The 18,249-nt window shown below is 34.1% G+C and overlaps 1 protein-coding gene across 4 annotated transcripts in view; it reads right to left on the reverse strand.

Moving 5' to 3' along the window:
• The window catches only part of LOC134278752 (cubilin-like), a 123,469-nt gene extending 105,304 nt beyond the window's left edge, over positions 1-18,165 (reverse strand). For 2 of the 4 annotated variants that reach the window (XM_062761043.1, XM_062761039.1), the window contains exons 1-2: positions 12,857-13,197; positions 12,437-12,500 (exon numbers count right to left, since the gene is read on the reverse strand). The gene's annotated coding sequence lies outside the window, so the exon portion shown is untranslated. Of the gene's footprint in view, positions 1-12,436; positions 12,501-12,856; positions 13,198-18,079 lie in introns of those variants that run through there. The other 2 variants (XM_062761040.1, XM_062761041.1) reach the window with 2 other exon arrangements.
• Positions 18,166-18,249: the final 84 nt, after the last annotated feature.

Below are 18,249 nucleotides of genomic sequence, written 5' to 3' on the forward strand. Positions count from 1 at the left end.
CTGTATGGTATAAATTATATTTGTGGGAGTTATCATTCTGGTCTTTTTAATATGATCAACTAACATTTCCATAAGTGCTTTCAACAAAAATTGGCTGAAATTTGATCAACAGTTCAGGTGAAGATATTAAAAATTGTTTAAAAGCTGATGACCAACTAACAACGAATAGTGCATGTCAGAGGAGTGCGGATAAGAGATAAGTACCCCCAAAAACGGATGGACAGACATATGGACAATTGGACACCCAGATCACTATATACCCTCCCACTTTTCTGGGGGAGGGTATAATAAATTTCACTGTTTTAAACCTTCATTACTTTCTCTCACAATTTAATAATCATCTGCTTTATATTATTGGTTTTCATATCAATAATGCAATTTCTTGTAGTCTATTTCATTAGCTCAAATTCAGGCCATATGTACAATTTGTGAATACACAGTCTTGATATCTCCTGAAGTTAAAACAATAAATTCATATTGAATCATGATACTTATCCTGTTTAGCATTGAAAGAAATTAATTTTTCATCCCAACAGATTTCCCTTGACAGAGATGAATAAAACATCAGAACGCCAGGAGTCTGTGAAGAATATAGCAACAGGTGTAAAAGAGAACCAAAACCAAAAGTTTCAGAGGAAAGCATCCTTACTAATGAAATCCATACAACAAAAAACATTAATCACCAAAACACATTCTCTCTTTGTTCTGTTCCTTTTATCTGAGGAAATTGATAAGACATGTATATTAAACACTATTAAAAATAACTCTCTCAATGTTTGGTAAATTATATTGAAATGTCAGCCTAAGGTTAGAAACTGTTTTTCAGTGCATTTTGGTTTTAATTAAATGCTGCCTATTGTTAAAGCTACCTTAGTTCACTGATTTGAAAAGTTAGAATTGTTCCAAATATGTAATAATTCAACTAAACCTCATATATTCCTACTGACCAGTTCCAAATTCTACCTCTATTTATTAATTTTTTTTTTTTGAAGGGGGGGGGGGGATGTTGATACATGGTTAGTAAATTTCATGAAATTTACTAACCAGGTATCATCCCATACCCTGTCACTAAAAGACTATGTAACTAATAATACTATACCCCTGGGTATAGCTTTCTATGTGTGGAAATTTTCAGACTATGAAATATAGTTATTTTACCTTCTTAACTTTATGTAGGAAACATTTTGAACAGAAGTATAATAAAAGGATTTAATTTCTCTACATTGATCTAAAAATAGATCGAGAAATTCCAAATTGATAAAAATTGTTTTGGAAAGCTATTTCACATGTTGCCTACTTTTACTCATGTAAACACAACATTAGGTGAATGTGTAATTTTGGTGGGAGTGGTTAAGTGGGGGTGCTGGGACCACTCCACTCCTTCTGATTCTTTTTCTAAACAAATATTTTTACTTAAATTTAAGGTGTCAGTTTTCCCTGATACTGTAAACATGGTTATATTGACGAGTTGAAAAATTGACGATTTTTAGTTTACGAAAATTGACGAGTGTTAATTTTGATGAAATATTTAATCAAGAGTTAAAAATCTTTGGATACAAAGGCAGCGTCGGAGTCACTATAAAATTTTAATTATTGTAAGACCATCTACAGTGTGTTAGATTGTGCAAACTATCTAACTGTGTATAAGGTTTGCCCTCTTGTAAATTGTTTTCACTATAAGCGGTCAATTGATTGCCTGAGGTCACGAAATAGGTCAAACACAGCGTGATAATTATGCTAAGTTATGCATGCAGTATTTGATACACTAGTTTAGATTCAATGGTTTTAAAAATGTGATTATATATCACTGTGTTTTCATAACTAATTACAAAAGATATTAACAGTAACTTCGATCTGGTTTTAATAGGGGAAACCCGAGAAAATTAAGCGGTAATGTTGTACGATGGTCAATGTCTGTTGCGACGCTATATATATGATGTGAAATTTGACGAGTGTAAATTTTGACGATAAAAGAAAAATCGTCAATATAATCAAAATTGGCACATCAAAATTTCCACGTTTACAGTAATCTCAATCACTTTCAAAATCTATCACATAGAAGAGCCTGATATAATTTTTCTTTCATAGTAACTAAAATAGATTTTAAACATTTCAAATTTATACGACGGAATTTTACATTGTAACTCTGCTTCTTTCTTTGTAATTGCTTAAGTCTTCAACAAATGCCAATAACATAGGTAATCAAAGATTACGAAGCTCACCTCAACGAATGTTATCGGTTTAAGTAACGCAAATCTTACATCATATTTTTTAATAGCTAGTATTTACCCTGACAATAATATTTATGCAAGTTCTGCTTCAATAGATCTTACAGTTCATTGGATATTGACCTGATCCAAAAACTTTAACCTGGTCACTCATTTGGAAAATGTAGGTCAGATCCAGCATCTGAAGCAAGTATGGTAGTGTCCATCCCAAGATGCTCTATCCATGCAAGTTTGGTCCAGGTAGAGCTTATAGTTTCTTGGGAATAACCTGGTCACTCATCTGGAAAATGTAGGTCAGATCCAGCCTCCAAAGCCTAATAGTGTCCATCCTTAGATGCATTATCCATGCAAGTTTGGCCCAGGTAGAAATAATAGTTACTTGAGAATAACATGGTCACTCATCTAAAAATTGTAGGTCAGATCCAGCATCCGAAGCAAGTCTGATAGTGTCCATCACTAGATGCATCATCCATGCAAGTTTGGTTTGGGTAGGGCTTTTAGTTACTTGGAAATGGACCTGCTCCAAAAACTTTAACCTGGTCACTCATCTGGAAAATGTAGGTCAGATCCAGCATCCAAAGCAAGTCTGATAGTGTCCATCCCTAGATGCATGCAAGTTTGGTCCACGTAGGGCTTATAGTAACTTGGTAATGGACTTGCTCCTTAAACTTGAACCTGGGATGCCGACACCGATGCCAACGCCGAGGTATAGCATAAACTCATCTCGACTTAGTCGAGGTTAGCTAATAAGTAATGATTTGCATCATTTAATCATTGTATCATCCAATAAAACAATTATTGCAGTATTTTCAGTCAATACAATGATTTAGCCACCATCGAAGTACAATATTCACCTCACCCTCTGGACTCCGTGAATACTGTACTCCTCAGGTGGTTAAATCATCCTATTTACCTCAAAAACAGCAATAATTGTATAATATGATTATGATATCAACAACTTCGACATATACTGTACAGCAGGAAATTAACTCGCGGAGTTAATATTCGCTATATTCGCGGAAAAAGAAATTCCGCGAATTCAACATACAGTGAATAATTCTTTATAAGATTTATAAGCCTTAGAATAAATTTGAATTTTATTATTATCTGTGATTAGATGTAGACTGTCTTTATAATTATGCGAGTGTACACGTAGTTGTCGGTGTTTTTAAAGCTTATTAATTGTTCAGTTATTTTCTATAGCTAACGATTAATCTAGTAGACGTGCGATGTAATTATTTAATAAAACCTACTTGTTTAATTTCACCCGTGCGTATCACTCAGTCATTACCTTTAATCAAGGCACTTACGTGGTAAACAGGGTAACGACAATTAATTAATTTCAATTAGATGAATAAAAGTTCAACATTTTGACTACAGTATTTTTTTTTCTGATTTGGACCATGAAATAAAAAAAATCTGAATGCTTAACATTATTTTGACTTCAAATCGGATCAGTCCGGTGTTTTGATTCAATCGGGATCAAAATCGACACAATATAGATATGACTTTCCTGTTTTCGTTTCCACGAATTCAAACGACCGCGATTTGCTGAAAATTGAACACATCGCGATCTTTTCCGACCGCGATTTTAACCTGCTATACAGTAGGTAAATATACTTATAGGCATGTATTTTTGTTAGCACTCAGATACACCACAAGATCTGCAGGTCTAATTGGTGGATTTTATGTTGTTGTCAGATATAAAAGTAGCCTATGGTCATTAATTAATATTATTAATACACCTATTTTTAGTATTTCACATAAGAAAACATTGAATTCCCTCTCTGATGATATCTCAGAGATCAGAGTGGGACACAGTGCATGCATTCACACACAATATTCAACCTTATTTGTTACACATGACCTTTAAAGTCCAAAGCTAAGAACTCTTCTTACATCTTCTAAACAGATCAATATCTTAAGGAGGATGCTTGAAGTTACATTTCTTTATTGCACTTATATGATACAGCTAGACCACATGTTGCTTGAGTTACCAACCTAGGTCAATAAATGCCAGGCTTTATTTCCAGATCAATTGATTATTGCTTAACTCTCAACAATACAGACATGTGATATATGTGATAGAAATAGACTGCTACGATACCAATCTCAGAATAAAAACACAATTTATTTGTATATTCTCCTAGAGAGACAAAGAGACTAAAGGCAGTCTTCTAAACATGTCATAAAGGAAAAGTAAATGTAGTAAATGCTTTTTAATTACATCCGAGATGTGATTTTTTTTTTTAAAGACTGGTTCAACTTTTACTGTCTGTAATCTGAACAAGAAGCCCATGGGCCACATCGCTCACCCGAGCATTGTGGCTAGGAAAAAATAGAAATTGGTTTACAATACTATTGAAAAGTTTAAATCCAAAACTTTGGCCCCGCCCTACCCCCGGGGGTCATGATTTGAACAAACTTGAATCTACACTACCTGAGGATGCATCCATATAAATATGAGCAATTATGGCTTTGCTATTCTTGAGAAGAAGATTTTTAAAGAGTTTTCCTATATATTTCTATATAAAATTTTGGTTGGCCATTGTGGCCCCACCCTACCCCCGTGGGTCATGATTTGAACAAACTTGGATCTACACTACCTGGGGATGCTTCCATATAAATATGAGCAATTACGGCTTTGCTGTTCTTAAGAAGATTTTTAAAGAATTTTCCTATATATTTCTGTATAAAACTTTGGTCAGCCATTGCGGCCCCGCTTAACCCCTGGGGGGTCATGATTTGAACAAACTTGAATCTACATTACTTGGGGATGCTTCCATATAACTATGAGCAATTATGGTTTTGCTGTTCTTAAGAAGATCGATTGATTGATTGTATATTGTTTAATGTCCCTCTCGAGAATTTTTCACTCATATGGAGACGCCACCATTTGCCGGTGGAGAGCTGCAAATTTTGTCCTATACTCGGCACTCAGGGCCATTGAGCAGGGAGGGATCTTTTTCATGCCAGCACCTACTGCAACACGGGGCATCGGTTTATACGGTCTCATCCGAAGGACCGGTCTCCACGTCCTGCAGTTGGATTCGAACCCACGATGTAAAGATTGACTCCTTACTTCGCGTCTCTAGAGCAGACGCTCTAACCACTGCGCCACGCGAGCGACTCTTAAGAAGAAGATTTTTAAAGAATTTTCCTATATATTTCTATATAAAACTTTGGTCGGCCATTGTGGCCCCGCCCTACCCCCAGGGGTCATGATTGGAACAAACTTGAATCTACACTACCTGGGGATGCTTCCCTATAAATATGAGCAATTATGGCTCTGCTGGTCTTAAGAAGAAGATTTCTAAAGAATTTTCCTATATATTTCTATATAAAACTTTGATCGGCCATTTTGGCCCCACCCTACCCCTGGGGGGTCATGATTTGAACAAACTTGAATCTATACTACCTGAGAATGATTCCAATGAGTTCTTGAGAAGAAGATTTTTAAAGATTTTTTCCTATATATTCCTATGTAAAACTTTGATCGGCCAATTTAGCCCCACCCTACCCCTGGGGGTCATAATTTGAACAAACTTGAATTTACACTACCTAAGGATGATTCCACATGAGTTTCATCTTTCCTGGCCCAGTGGTTCTTGAGAAGAAGATTTTTTAAAAATGCCATTAATTTTTAACAAATTTATGATTATCTCCCCTTGGAATAGGGCGTGGCCCTTCAATTGAACAAACTTGAGTCCCCTTTACCCAAGTATACTTTATAGCAAGTTTGGTTGAAACTGGTCCAGTGGTTCTTGAGGAGAAGATGCAAATGTGAAAAGTTTATGACGACAACGACGACGACAACAACAACAACGACAGACGACGGACAAATTTTGATCAGAAAAGCTCACTTGAGCCTTCAGCTCAGGTGAGCTAAAAACTAATCAAAGTACTCAGAAGTACAGAGAGCCAGGCTCATTTACAGAGTAGAATGGATTTCTTACATGAATCACGTTTATATTCTGATGAAAAAATTACTTTAAAACTATCAATATAAATGATAAGACACTGACACTGAGTTTTTCAATCCTAATACCACGGTCCAATTTTGTCAGAATCAGAATTAATCTGGTACCGCAGCTGAATGTTAACAAACAGGCCAGTCTGGTTCCCTCTCCTGCTTTACCTCGTATGTGTAGAGAACTACAGTAACACTGATTATCAAAAATCCTTACGCTAATGAACTATGTTCTTTGACTTATGAAGTTTTCAAAGTCATTACTACTAATGTTTATTTTATATATAGATAAAACTTCGTTTTATTTTTGTTGCTTTATTTAGCGTTTGTATTATCTCAAAAGCGGTTGAGAGTAAGAACTATATTTTTGCACGTAAATTTAAAATGGTGACTATGGGGTCAACATCCTGCCTTGAACAGGATCACATAAGCTGGCAACTGCTCTTTGAGCAATAAGCCCGTCTAAAAACCAGAAGTCTCTGTTGAGACTGTAGCTCTACTGGTCTCTACTTATAACAAAGGAAGAGTCAAGTAGCCATTGGGACTTAAAACTTTACAAGTTAGAGTAATAAATATTATAATGATCCTTGATTAAGTCTCTTTTTAGAGCAACTTGTGTGCCAAATTAAATTGAAATCAGACCAAAACTGTGGAAAAAGTAGCATTTTGAAAGTATTTCACAGAAATTTCTATTTTTAGTAACCATGGCAACACCGCTCATTGAAATCCCAAACCGATTATCTAATTTATTTATCTTAATTTAGTCGACTTGTGTGCCAAGTTATATTAAAATCAGACCAAAACTGTAGGAGGGGTAGCGTTTTAAAGAATTTCACAGAAATTTCTATTTTTAGTTAGCACTGTTCATCGAAATCCAAAACCGATGCATTATTTAATGTATCTTAGTGTAGTCTCCTTGTGTGCCAAGTTATATTGAAATCAGACCAAAACTGTAGGAGCAGTAGAATTTTTAAAAATTGTTTACAACTTTACAGACAGCTAAACAGATGGATGGACGATGGACGCATTACTATCACATTTAAGCTCTTCTGGTCTCTGACTGGTAGAACTAATAAAAATATTGATTCTAGGAAGGAAAAGGGGGGGGGGGGGGGTATTTGCACAAACTTAAATCCACACTTCCTAAGAATGATTTTGTATTAATATGACACATAATGGCTTTGTTGTTTATTCTTATGATCCATTTTAATGATGCTTTAAAATTGATGATCATGCAATCATGGCTTTGTGAAGAATTTTTATGATTTTATCCAATGTTTTCCTATGTAAAACTGATACCCCATTTTGGCCCCACTCTACTCCTGGGGGTCATGATTTGAACAAACTTGAATCTACACTACTCCAGGATGCTTCCATATAACTACGACTATTCATGGCTTTGCTGTTCTTGAGAAGAAGATTTTTAAAGATTTTTCCTATGTATTCCTATGTAAAACTTTGACCCACTTTGTGCCCCCCCTACCCCAGAGGGTCATGATTTGAACAAACTTCAATCCACACTTTCAGAGGATGTTTCCATATAACTATGACCAAAGACAGCTTTGCTGTCTTTGAGAAAAAGATTTTTAAAGATTTTTTTTTATGTTTTTCTATGTTAAACTTTGATACCCCATTGAGACCCCACCCTACACAAGGGGGTCATGATTTGAACAAACTTGAATGTTCACTATCACATGAGTTTCATCTTCTCCATCTTCTCTGTCCCACTGGTTAATGAGAAGTCAAGAAGATTTTTGAATGGTGCCATTTATTTTTCTTATGTTATTGAGAAGGAGATTTTTTAATGATGCCATTTATTTTTTGCTATTTTGTGATTATTTTCCAATTTGAGGGTGTGGCCCTTCATTTAAACAAAATTAATCCCCTTAACCAAAAATACTCTGTGTCTAGTTTGGCTAAAATTGGTCATGTAGTTTTGGAGAAAAAGATGAAATTGTGAAAATTTTACAACAATTAATGACAACAATGACAGACAGTAAACAAATCTCAATCAGAAAAGCTCTTTATACCGGTAACCTTCGGCTCAGGTGAGCTAAGAAGATAAATAAAAATATCCTTGGACCTGGGGTGTATATTCAGGGGGGTAGGGGTCCTGTCCATAAGCACCTGTGTATATGTGAAAGTTAGGTCCTTTCTTGGCATTAAACCCATAGTTATTCATCTTATCACGAGGCAAGATATACCTTACTACAAGACAATTGGCTCAGATGAAAAAACTGTTGTACAGTCCCTGAAACGTTCTACTTTCCCATTTTTCCGTTCGCTCACCATTCGTTCAGCATTCGTTCAGCGTGCGTTTAACGTTTGCTCTCCGTTCACAGTTTTGTGTTCACTGTTCAACGTGCGTTCGCGTTCGCCGTTTGCTTTTCGTTCCGTTTACTTTGCGTTCACCTTGCATTCACTGTTCACTTATCGTTCAGTCTTCATTGTCATTCGGAACTCTGGAGTGAAAGGACTTATCTTTTTGATGGTAAGGATTTACAAGTTTTTTTATTAAATAGCTAAGATATCTTTAGAATAATTATTTCATTGTAAAAAGTATCTACTATATTTATATTCCTATTATTATAACTTAGCTGTTACTTTATTCATGAAATTTCCATAGAAAATAATCCATTAAGTACCTACATGTACATGTATGTAGAACGATGCTATAATAATAAATGTAAACAAGGGCAATGTACAAATGCTTCAAGCACAGCAACATTTTGTTGTAATGTAAAAGACAACAAATTGTTAATGAATGGATAATAATCCAAGTCTTTTACAAGACAAGAATACACACACAAAAAAAATACTTCTAACACATATTTAAAAAGAATGCACGAAAACATATTAGAACTACATGTAGGTCTGAGAATTATGAACAGCACTGCAGATATTCAGTTAATTAAATATCTTTAGAGCTAATTAAATTGATAGTGTGATTTTAAATTTTAGAAAAGACCAACTGTTAAAAATGTAATACATTAGAATTTTTCTACTTTACGTTAAGTCTATTATTAGTGAGGGAAAAATTCCTTCCATCACTGTACCTAAATATATGTTTGATTAAGAACCCCCCCCCCCCCCCCCCCCCCCCCCCCCCCCCCCCGGCACCTTTTCCTATCTTTTTGATGGTAAGGATTTACAAGTTTTTTTATTAAATAGCTAAGATATCGTTAGAATAATTATTTCATTGTAAAAAGTATCTACTATATTTATATTCCTATTATTATAACTTAGCTGTTACTTTATTCATGAAATTTCCATAGAAAATAATCCATTAAGTACCTACATGTACATGTATGTAGAATGATGCTATAATAATAAATGTAAACAAGGGCAATGTACAAATGCTTCAAGCACAGCAACATTTTGTTGTAATGTAAAAGACAATAAATTGTTAATGAATGGATAATAATCCAAGTCTTTTACAAGACAAGAATACACACACAAAAAAATACTTCTAACACATATTTAAAAAGAATGCACGAAAACATATTAGAACTACATGTAGGTCTGAGAATTATGAACAGCACTGCAGATATTCAGTTAATTAAATATCTTTAGAGCTAATTAAATTGATAGTGTGATTTTAAATTTTAGAAAAGACCAACTGTTAAAAATGTAATACATTAGAATTTTTCTACTTTACGTTAAGTCTATTATTAGAGAGGGAAAAATTCCTTCCATCACTGTACCTAAATATATGTTTGATTAACAACCCCCCCCCCCCCCCCCCGGCACCTTTTCCCGAAATCAAATTTTTAGTTAGTATTTTCAGTATATTTTAATCAATATTTAATGTGTATTGTAGCACAAGAAAATCAGTCTTAAAACAAACATCAAAACAGTATTAAACAATAGTATTTCAAAATATACATGTGCCGTGACAGGGAATATGTTTCAAATTCAATTTCAAACTTAATCCTTCCAAGTATATATTCCCATTATTTATTTTTTTTCTTCAGAAATGTGAAAATCAGATCTAGAAATGATAGGAAAAAATATTTAAACTTCTCGAAAATACTAAGTGACTCTTTGTCTTCGGCATGTTCGGTGAAACGAGATTTCCACACTTCCACTGTGTCAAATGATTTTGATTGACAGGACAAGCACGTGGACTTCCTGTGAACCGTGTGAACTTGAAGATGGAAAACAAAAGCCGATGAATACTGTAAAATTGATTTGTTAATCTTAAAAAATTGATTACTTTTACTGCTAGGAAAATTAAGGAAAAATAATAAGAATTTTTATTTGATACAACAGATATCTGAGAACGAAGGAGGTATCTCTCTCTCTCTCTCTCTCTCTCATACATTTCTCTGTTCAATAAAATCTATGACAACAAATTACTTATTTAGTTTTGAAAATTTAATCTATAACAAATAATTTGATTGCCTCTTTCCATCATCTTGTCCAAGTATAATCACGGCTGGGAAATATCTACAGATACATGAAGAAGTAAACTAAAAAATCATCATAAAAGAATAAAAATGACACATAGAATTTTAATATTTTGCATAAGAATTTTAAAATACAAGTGTATATATTTATGCAATACATCAACACACATTTGTAATTTTTAAAAAATCTGTTATTTTACTCAGAATCGCCTTGGCACGGAAATTCATGTACGGTTGTTTCAACCAGGTACAATGTGATTAATTCATTCTATAAGTAGTAGTTTTATCTTCTACAGTCCACATTATTTTATTAGTCAAAACAATAAGCATATTTACTATATAAGTAGATTAATTTTATATTTATACTACACACGTTTTACGGCAAGTAAAATTGTGTTATTAAAATATCGATTTAAAACATATGCATGTGCAGAAAAAATTGTTTTTATTATTTATTTATCTAGTGTTTATTTATATTCTAGCACTTGAATTTAGAATTATAGAATAATAGAATAATTTCAATGCAAGGAAAAGATTGGAGGCATTCCGAATAAATCCTTCATCTTGCGTTCACTGTTCGTTCACCATTCACTTTGCGCTTGCGTTCGCGCTCTGTTCATGATCTGCGTTCACTCACCGTTCACCAAGTTGCGTTCAGCGTTCGCACATCGTTCACTCACCGTTCGTTCACCATTCATTCACCATTCAGGTGGGAAAGTAGAACGTTTCAGGGACTGTTCATGGTATTTTGAAAAAAAAAATTAGACTTTAGAGAGAATGCTAGGTGGATACCCCATTGGCTTATAGTTTTGCCTTGGTCAATATGTAATTAATATTTTTCTTGTGACTACCAAACTTATATTAATCACTGCTGAAAGATTCCATAATTGTATAATATTCAATACAAAATCTCTTGCCCTTTTGATTGTATAGTTACAGAAATATATTTCATTTTAAAAAACGTCATAGACTTAAACACTATGAAAAGATTATTTATTATACCCAAGGCCTGTCCTTCCTTTACACTTTGCGGTTATCCATCTCTTATCTGCTACTCCTCTTATAACCAATGAATGAAATTTGATGAAACTTTCATAGAATCTTTATTACATATTGCCATTGTGCACCTCCCATTTTAATTTCTGATCGGACACATAATTGGGTTTTCCAAAGCAAAACATGGGCACTGCCATTATATTCATATGAGTTTGATAATAATTAAGTGATGCATTTGTATAGATGCTAATGGCAAAATATCAGTTACATGAGTAAATGCTATTGAATTAAAAATCTTTTCAGTGGCAAAATTTACTTTAATTTTTTTTTTTTAAAAATCAAATAAATTCTAAAAGGGAAATTATTTGAACCAACCTAAACCCACACGACATGGAATGCTTTCAATATAATATCAAGATGAATGATAGTTGGTGTACTTAAAATTTAAAGCGCCTTTGCCACTGATCACCAGTATCATAAGTATATTTTTCTATATCCATCCACTTTAATCATATATTGGCATGTATTTGAATTGAAGGAAAAGAAACCATTGGAGGCTGCTAAAATGTGATTACTGCTAAATTAGGCATGCTAATAGTACTATTAATTATCTACATTATCTCATAAATACAGCTACACTTGTTTTTATTAGTTCTATTTTCATTCAAAAGTCTGAAGTGCCTCCCCTTACCTCTACAAGTATACAAATAAGCATTCCTACCGGAATCAAGTCTGACATATTGTGGTAAACAGAGAGTTACAATTAACTACCTGTCTCTAAGACATGGAAGTTATACATTTGTATTTACCTGAAAATAATTGGCAAGACTTACTTCAATTTGAACATCTGTGTCCCAAAGCTTGAATTGTTTAATCCAGACTACATCATGTTTCCCTCTGAAAAGATGAAAGAAATTAATGCATTAATCTTCTTCCTCCTCTCAAATGTGCATGCTGCTGGTCCCTCTTTCTCCAACTCTTTAATTAACACATTTCTGTAAAAATCATTAAACAAATGATCTCTACAGCAAGAATCAATAACATTGCCGTTCTTAATTTGCCTTTTTCCAGTTAATTCTTGCTGCCTTCCTCCACACATCTAACCTAAAAATAAAAAAAAAACAGCAGCCTCCAGGAAAAGATGTTTGTTTTCTTTGCTTTTCACACTGAAATATTAATACAAGAATCCACCATTCAGATCAGCTCATTAACTCATCCATCACAAAAAAAACTAATGTTGTATTCACTTTTACCTAGAGTTTAATTGCACGGTCCCACAGAGAATAAAAATCAAACATATGGATGTCTACTCCAGTGGCTGTTATGTGTGCATGTTTACAAGAAATTTTGTACATCTGCTTCAGTCAACTTCAATCACTTCTGTCGGCTGAGAGGCCTGCAATGACTACTGCATCAATGAAAATTATTGGAAAACCTCCACTGCGTGCCTATACTCCTCCTGTCCACTCCATTCTTTATTATCCCTCCTTATCTAACATCTGGAAAATGGACTTTTTGATCACTGTTCTGACCCAGCAGACAAAATCTACATTTATAGATTTGTGAATATGATAATTGATTGTAGAGATCAATAAATAGATGAACACTACACGTGTTGCATCTCTATTGCTATCACAGGTCCTCTACAAATCTATAGGAGCCAATCAAGAGATAAAATGACCACATTCAGCTTACCTGAGTCAACAAATAACATTGAAATCCACCTTTTATTGTCCTTTTAGCAGGCTCTTAATATTAGAACTAGCTAATATACATGAAATTAGTGTTCAGGCCTAAGATCCCCTTATCACCCTTGCAATCACAAAAACATCAGATATATCCAAATTATTCTACAAAACAAAAGATGAGGTGTCATATGGCTCCCGATAAGTGACAAAAAATTAAATGTCCAAGTTTTACTTTAATTTTTGCATGCAACTAGTCACTGAAATGTCTGCGGAATACTACAAAAATAGATTAATAGATGTGTAATATGAAAGATATAGATCTTTCATTTAGGTAGGGGTATCATGTTTACATCCAAATCCTATAGTCTACTACTCTACATGTGTTCCAAGTTATATTGAAATCAGACCAAAACTGTGGGAAGAGTTGCATTTTGAAAGGATTTCACAGAAATTTCTATTTTTAGTAGTGTTGGCAATGAGTACCTGGTTAACCGTCGAACGATGCGAGTATGGGTTGGTAAAACTGCTATTTGGATACTTGGATAAAAATACATTTTTCATAGTAAATATGTATAAAATAATTTTTTTGTTATTTGTAAATGTATATTGACACATTTCCCTAATTTAATTACCGTTAGGCTTACCCTAGTCACAGTGGTTCACAAATAGGATCGATTTGTTTTGATTAGTTTAATTGATGACTTTAATTGCCAGGTGGTACACGTTTTGAAGACCTGAGTTATAATTACCTCATTTAGACCTGTGTTAGTCAGAGGAACATACTTTAATAAGATGCCGCCACATCTAAAACGTGGAAATATTGTTAAAGAACAGCTGACTCAAAATCTGTCAGATGCAATTTATGTGAATCGGAGTTGTCGTATATGGGTGGAACTACAAATATGCTAAATCGCCTAATATTGAAAAATAATTTGATAACCAGTTATTTGAATGAAATTAAACAAAAATAATCAGTAATTGAAAAGTGCTACAGGGTATGTTAATTCTCCTTGATCATATATCTTCTTCAGGTGTCAATAAAATTATTTTCTTAAACAAAAACAAATTCCCCGTTTCGAGTGACAATCAAAATTCTTTAAAGATATTGTGTTTTTTGGAGTTTGTATTTGTAAATAAAGTTCATGTAACATTTATTATTCATTTCTATCAGTATGCAAAAGGATGAGATTAATAATAAATACGGAAACTATAACAAAAGAAGAGGCCCATGGGCCTAATAGGTCACCTGAGCATTTTGCAACAACTTTCCAACAATTGAATTTGATTCATGTTTTCAACTAGACATCATGGCATTCACAATTTTGAAAGAGGCACCACTGCTAATCATAACTATACACTTAGCATGTCTATAGTTTGGTTACTTAATACCCACAGACAGAGTAGGGGAACAAAAAAAAGCATTTTAACTAATCAGTATTATTCAGCAATAATCAGTAGTGCCACTACCACACATGAACCCCTGACCCTTGGTCCACACATTTCACAATTTTGGAAGAGGCACCCTTGCTTATCAAAAATGTTTGATTAATACCAAGAAGCAGATTTCAAACAATTAATTCATTTTCAGTATATAAGTAGACCCCCACTATGGTACCCCTGACCCAGGGGCCTTGAAATTCACAATTCAGGAAGAATGGCCCTTGCTCATCATACCTATATATTAGGTAGATCATCTGCTAAATACCCAGGAGCAGAGAGGAAAATTTTCAAAGATTTAATGAATTTTCACTATATAATCAATAGAGCCCAGCCCTAACACCAGAACCCCTGACCTTGGGGCCATAGAATTCAAAATTTTGGAACAGGCATTCTTCCTCACTATAACTCTCTACTACGGTAAGTTAGTTTATTTAATACCCAGGAGCAGAGAAGAAGAATTTTAAAGAAATACCGTAAATCTGGAAATTTTTGCTGTAGATAAATTTTTAGCAAATTTGCAGGTTCATTGCATTCGCAAAAATATTTTCTTAAAAATATTAAAAATTACCAATAAGAAAATGTAAACAAAACAGTGGTCATTCGCAAAATTCTGAAACGTAAAAATTAATCAACTGCATTTTGACCCGAATTCGCAAAATAAAATTGACGTAAAAATTTCCAGATTTACGGTAATGCAGTTTCACTATTTAATCAATAGAGCCCCATCCTAGCACAAGAACTCCTGACCCTGGGGCCATGAATTTCACAATTTTGGTAGAGGACTCAATGGTCATTACATTCATTCTAACAGTTTGACTGCTTGATGTCAAGGAGTAAAGAAGAAGATTTTTAGAGATAGCATTAATTTTAGTGGTTTTGGCCCCACCCCTCAGACCCCAGGCACAATGAAAATCACAATTTTCATTCCCCATCACCCACAGATGCTTTATTCCAAATTTCGTGGAAAGTGATTGAGTGGTTGCAGAGAAGAAACTAAAAATGCTCAAAAGTTTACAACTGATTGACGACGAACGACGTACGACAGACAAAAACAGATAGAATAGGTCAACTGAGTGACTCAGGTGACCTAAAAATCATCCAAGTAACTGGGTACTCGATCTGAAGATTAAGCGAGTAACTAGTTATTAAAAATCACCCGATTTGCCAAAACTAATTTTTAGTAACCACTGCAACACCATTCATCGAAATCATAAATTGATATATAGAATTATGTATCCTAGTGTATTCTACTAATGAGCCAAGTTACATTGAAATCAAAACTGTGGGAGGAGTACCGGTAGCATTTTGAAAGGATTTCACAATAGTTTCTGTTTTCAGTAACCACAGCAATACCACTCATCAAAATCAAAAACCAATACACAGAATTATGCATCTTAGTGTAGTCTACTTGTGTGCCAAGTCATATTGAAATCAGACCAAAATTGTAGGAAAAGTAGAATTTTGAGGGGATTTTACGGAAATTCTTATTTTTAGTAACCACAGCAACACTGTTGATTGAAATCAAACAACGATAACCAGAATTATGTAATCTTAGTGTAGTCTACTTCTGTGCCAAGTTATACTAAAATCAGACCAAATTTGTTGGAAGAGTAGCTTTAAATACAAAGGATTTCATAGAAATTTCTATTTTACCAAGGCAATACCATTCATTGAAATCAAAAACCGATACTCTCCTATCACAGAAATAACAAGAGCAAAGCTCATTGCAAAGCAACGAGTAGGTCTAAACTCTTCCGTCCAGTTTTGACTGGAAATTACGTCAACAAGAGAAAGCAATGAGTAAAGGCGCCCTCCAGTGACTTTAAAATTTACTATCTTTAATTTTGCATCAAAACCTGCAAAAAAGGCTAATTTTGGCTACTTCCGTTTTGAACGAAAGTGATGTCAAGGGATGGAAACTTTGGTTAGACATTTCTTGTGCCATAAATTAACTATGTATAGTAACATGTCAAAAATTGCAAAAATTTGCATTTTCTGACTACTTCTGTTTTGATCGGAAGTGACATCATTAATGACTAATTTACACAATTCAGGCATTATTTCCCAATTTAAACCATTTTATTCTATTTCTTTTGATTCAAAAGAGAAAGTTTCATTTTTTTAACTACTTCCTGTTTACACCGGAAGTTATTACAATGGATGCGTTTCGTTGATGATTATGAATGTGAACATATGTTCTTATTACCTTTATTCAAAATGGTTAAATTTTTCAAAAAATCTTAAAATTTAGCATCACTTCCTGTGTCAACTGGAAGTGATGGATGCAAAATCAAGACATCATGCATAACTCAAAGAGATATTTTATCATCCCTGAAAATATCAAGATTCAGTTTTGAGTGGTTTACAAGAAGAAGCGTGAACAAAATGACAATTTCAAGGGCGTATTCAGGGGGGTTTGGGGGGGTTCGGGAAAACCCCCCCCGCTCATTGATTTTTTTTTTACAAGTGTCATTTTGTCATTTTGTTGCATTGATAAGACTCTAATAAACATAAACCCTTTGTTTGTACAACTGTGAAATATACATCCACTACGTAACAGGAAATCTCTTTCCGCTTGAATGCACACAATACACAGGTAATCAACAGAGAGAGTGCCTCAGAGATCGGGTAGTCTGTGCATCTAGTGAAGTCACAAGATCACAGTACAATGTAGTTAGGTACCAACAACAGAAAACTGCATAGTTACGGTGCTGCTCAGTACACCCCCTCCCATGCCCTCCCCCTTCGGCCCTTTGGGCCTCAAACCCCCCCCCCCCCCACATGAACTTCTGGATCCGCCACTGCAATTTTATCCTTTTATTGTATTTATACCTAGTAAGATTTTTTAAACCCGATACTATGTTTTTCTTGAATATTTCAATTTTAAAAAATGTTCGATACTGGCAAATATTCGTTACCGGTAAACAATGGTAAAACTATTGTAGTTCTGACTGCGCAAGCCCCAACGGTGACACAGTAAAAAATAATATATGTGAAAGACATAACATTTCATCATTTACTATTCTTTTTCAATTTGTTAATTCCTTTGTCTTTTAGGTAGTTTTATGATATAAAATCAGGTATGTGTATAGAATCACGAAAAATGGTCCATATTTTGAAATATTACCCCCATTTCACTACAATAAATGCAAGCTAGGTGATAAAAATTTCATTCTTTTTTTCTTAACACAATACATACAAATATATTTCCAAAAATAAAAAAAACAAATTATCAGTCCGTTTTCGTAATTTTCAACCAGGTTGGGCCTTGTTAAGTCTAGCTGTTTTATAATCCTCGGGCCAGGTGAGCTAAAAATGTTTTTCCTATATTAAATGACGAAAAGTTACCTGTTCCAAACTTCCAGCACAATTTGCATTGATCCTACCCAGGTAACAATTATGGTTTGGTGTCTTAAGATTATATTCAGTATACAGTACATGTAACAGTGAAAGTGAAGTGTATTACAATGCACTTTATGGTCATGATGAGGATGTTGAAACCTGCCGCTTAACTCTTC

The sequence above is a fragment of the Saccostrea cucullata genome, unplaced genomic scaffold (assembly GCF_032062105.1).
Source record: "Saccostrea cucullata isolate Sc308-1 unplaced genomic scaffold, CSIRO_AGI_Scuc_v1 ctg909, whole genome shotgun sequence".
Taxonomy (NCBI): Eukaryota; Metazoa; Mollusca; class Bivalvia; order Ostreida; family Ostreidae; genus Saccostrea; species Saccostrea cuccullata.